Genomic DNA, 4,263 nt, shown 5'->3' with positions numbered 1-4,263 from the left:
ATGGACAAAACACACCACAAAAAACCCATGTCACACCCTGGCCTGACCAAATAAATGAAGACAAACACAATATAATACAACCAGGGCATGACAGTAACAAATACAATATGATTTGAGGCTGCTGTCTTGTTCCAGGTCTCTCTTGAATATGAGATTTTTATTTCAACGAGACTAACCTGGTTAAATAAAGTTATAATAAAATAAATTAAAATGTTTAATGACTGGTTTCTTAAATGTGTTATGAATGGATTATGGATACAACCTTAAAATAAAGTGCTACCACCATTTATAAATTCAAGTCTATCCAAGCTCCAGGTCAGAAATTCAGTTGAAATAACTAGGAAACCATAGTATTGACAGAAGTTTTGCCTGGAGGGAGGTCATAAACTTCAGGCTGTGCATGATTGCGGTTATAGCCATGGGAGTAATGTCATTTTGCTTGTTGATCGGCTGTGAGAGGTGTGGATGGGTGGGGCAGGTACAGTAGCTGCAGAAAGAGTATAAAACAGGGCTGCAGAGGGCAGAGAGACGCCACACTACTACTGACGTCCAGAAGACATCATCCAGATAAACAGCCATCAATCAGACAGCATCGTCCAACTGTAAGAGGTATGTTGTTTTCACTGAGAATCTTCTTTGCAAAGGTGTATAGGAGTGGGCAAAGTGGACAAGTGGACAGGTAGGAATGGATGGAGAAGTGTAGGTGGACGTGTACGTGTGTGTGTGTGTGTGTGTGTGTGTGTGTGTGTGTGTTAACAAGTTGTGCTCTATGTGCTTTAGTAAAGGATGAAGATCCAGAGTATGTTACTGCTGTTCGCTCTAGTGGGTGTCCTGCTAGCAAGTTCCCTCAATAAAGATAACTCTGAGGAAGGTATGTCTTGTTTGTAAATGTGTACTACTTTACTGCCCGGGTTTCATCTGATAAAATCTAGTAAAATGAAAAAAAATTCTTCCTCAGCTCTCCTGCAGGAGGATGATGTAAAAAATGGACAGGCTGCCTTTTTGGCAAAGTTGGCTACTCTGAAGACCAGCCCCTCTGAAGATGAAGCAGCATGTGAGCCATCTATCTGTCTATCTATCTATCTATCTATCTATCTATCTATCTATCTATCTATCTATCTATCTATCTATCTATCTATCTATCTATCTATCTATCTGTCTGTCTGTCTGTCTGTCTGTCTGTCTGTCTGTCTGTCTGTCTGTCTGTCTGTCTGTCTGTCTGTCTGTCTGAGCAACAGTAAATTGTCAACGGGAGGTTAGCAGATGGTGGTTGGAAATGCGGAGGGAGTAACATGGCTAACTCCATCTCTACAGTTAATTAGCATCATGTTTCATAGAGGGAAATATTTTTTAAATGGTAGTCAAATACTGGTCTTACAACAGTAAGTTTAAAAGGTAGTCACTTATAATTGTGATATGTTTTGAAAATGTTGGAGTGGTTTTAAAATGTTTATTTTTTAAAAAGGTTATTTTCCATAAAGATGATTTAAAACTGTATTTGACAGTTTGGGGCAAGCTTTGGAACGCAGCCAAGGACCTTGTTGGGTGAGAAGCGACCAGCATGGGGATGCCAAGGATCCCTTTCAGTCTCCATATGGAATCAGCTATCACCTCTGAAGTCATCACTAACATTACCTCAGTGAATCATTCCAACAACCATCCATCAATGATTGTCAAAAAAACAACAGTAATACAGTTAATTGGTACTTTGGTACTGAGAAGAACTCATCAACATTCTGAAGAATATATGTTTTATCCATGAACATGTACATTATGTCCTGACACAGGATAGTTGGTTGGTCAAGTTAGTGGATAAATAATTGTATGGTGTATGGTTGACTTGTCATATTGTGATCCTCCAATAAACTGTCAAGCATAAGACATGTTTCGTCATTTTTTTATTAATCTTACATGTTTAGCAGTGTTTCAATTACATCATACATGTTTCATAATATTGTTTATTTCATGTTTCTATTCAGTGTGAACAATGTGAACTTGACCATAATACAGATGCAGTGCATGCAGAGCAAATTACATCAGATTACACTGAGCAGTAATAGTAGTACACATATCCACACACACACACACACTAGACATACTGTTTTGAGAGTTAGCTTTGTTGAGTGAGCTTGATAACAGCAGTAACATATCCTGGATCTTCTAATAAGCTACATCCTGAATTCAAAATGGGGAAAAAACTTTGTTAGTAAATCAAATCAAATCAAATCAAATCAAATTTTATTTGTCACATACACATGGTTAGCAGATGTTAATGCGAGTGTAGCGAAATGCTTTTGCTTCTAGGTCCGACAATGCAGGGTAATGTGTGTAGATAAGTGACAAAGTGAAAGCATGTTTATAGGTATTTTTGCTAATTTATTGAAAATGAAATACAGAAATATCTAATTCACAACAAATGTTGGAATCACAGTTGGCAGTGATTACAGAGTCTTTCTGGACAGATCTCTAAGAACTTGCACACCTGGATTGTACAATTTTTGCCAGTTATATTAATTCTTCAAGCTCTGTCAAATTGGTTGTTGATCATTGCTAGACAACCATTTTCAAGTCTCGCTATAGATTTTCAAGCAGATTTAAGTCACAACTGTATCTCGGCCACTCGGGAATATTCACTGTCGTCTTGGTAGGCAACTCCAGTGTAGATTTGGCCTGGTGTTTGATGTTATTTAGTTAATTAATAACTTCCCCATGCTTTTTTCTATCCATGTACCAATAGGTGCCCTTCTTTGCGAGTCATTGGAAAACCTCCCTGGTCTCTGTGGTTGAATCTGTGTATGAAATTCACTGTTCGACTGAGAGACCTTACAGATAATTGTATGTGCGGGGTACAGAGATGAGGTAGTCATGTAAGAATCTATTATTACACACAGAGTGAGTCCGTGCAACTTATTATGTGGGACATTTTCACGCCTGAACTGATTTAGGCTTGTCATAACAAAGGGGTTGAATACTTATCGACTCAAGACATTTCAGTTGTTCATTTTTAAGTAATTTGTGGAAAAGAATTTGTAAAAAACATATTTCCACTTGGACATTATGGGGAATTGTGAATAATCTCCATTTAATCAATTTTATTTTCAGGCTGTAACACAATAACATTTGGAAAAATTCTAGGGGTGTGAATAATTTCTGAAGGCACTGTACATATTTTGTTCTAGAGTTCGTGAAGCAGCTGAAAATACTGTCCCCTGCTGATGCTGAAACTTCGGATGTTCTGAATATTGATTTGCTATTTTCCATAGGAGTGAGAGTTGTGGTCGTGTTTGAAAATCCTTGAGACAGTTCCCTGCCAGAGTCTACAAGGACATGTTTAATAGTGGTGGATATAAAATTACAGTCTTGAGTTAGAATCCCATTAACTTTTAATTTGGGATGTTTTTTTTTACTTTTCAGCTTCTCTCCTTGTTTGTTTGTTGAGGTTTTCCCAATTAAAAATCGGACAACATTTTCAATAACACAATGAGGTCTACCAGATAATTTATTAGAATGCTGTAAGTACAGGAAAATGTTGCTCAGTGGGAAATCAATATCCAACAAGTCAATGACAACTGTGTTGCAACTGTTAATGCAAATGAATTACTTAAAAATCATACAATGTGATTTTCTGGATTTTTGTTTTAGATTCCGTCTCTCACAGTTGAAGTGTACCTATGATAAGAAAATACAGACCTCTACATGCTTTGTAAGTAGGAAAACCTGCAAAATCGGCAGTGCATCAAATACTTGTTCTCCCCACTGTATATCTTTTTTTCTCTGTATATATTTAGTTTTTATGTTTTTTATATTTTTAACCTCAACTTCTACATACTCTCCTGCAACCCACCTCACCCAATTTGGTATTAATCCACTATTTTCTATACTTTAGAACCGGATCCCCCAACAGAAGCTAACCAGCAAAACTAGCTTCTAGCTCGTAGTAGGTTAGTCAATGCTAGCGGTCATCAGCTAACCTCAGCCCGGATAACTCCTGCCAGTCTGCACAACGCTATTCAACACAGAGCATATCGGACTGCTTCCTCTCTACACATCTCCACATCTCCGGATTCCTACCTCAAGCTCTGAATCTTTTTACATGGATCATCGCAGTTAGCTATCTGCTATCTGAGTGGCAAATCCTGGCTAACGTCTCTGTCCCGAAGCATGCAGTAGTTAGCCTGGAGCTAGTCTCTTGTTAGGTCCATCTCCTGGCTAGCTGAAGAGGTCCATCAGCCACTCCTTGGGCTACAATGCCTATTTTGCCAT

General features: G+C 38.1%; 1 long non-coding RNA gene across 1 annotated transcript; it reads left to right on the top strand.

Moving 5' to 3' along the window:
• The first annotated feature begins 529 nt into the window (after positions 1 to 529).
• LOC135539088 (uncharacterized) lies at positions 530 to 1,881 on the top strand. The gene is made up of 4 exons (XR_010455548.1): positions 530 to 609; positions 781 to 871; positions 959 to 1,054; positions 1,506 to 1,881. It is a non-coding gene; the product is annotated as an uncharacterized LOC135539088 (long non-coding RNA).
• The last annotated feature ends 2,382 nt before the right edge of the window (positions 1,882 to 4,263 follow it).

This window comes from Oncorhynchus masou, unplaced genomic scaffold (genome assembly GCF_036934945.1).
Source record: "Oncorhynchus masou masou isolate Uvic2021 unplaced genomic scaffold, UVic_Omas_1.1 unplaced_scaffold_127___fragment_2___debris, whole genome shotgun sequence".
Lineage (NCBI taxonomy): Eukaryota > Metazoa > Chordata > Actinopteri > Salmoniformes > Salmonidae > Oncorhynchus > Oncorhynchus masou.
The sequence above is the reverse complement of the archived record's forward strand: the minus strand, read 5'-3'. Positions and strand labels throughout refer to the sequence as shown.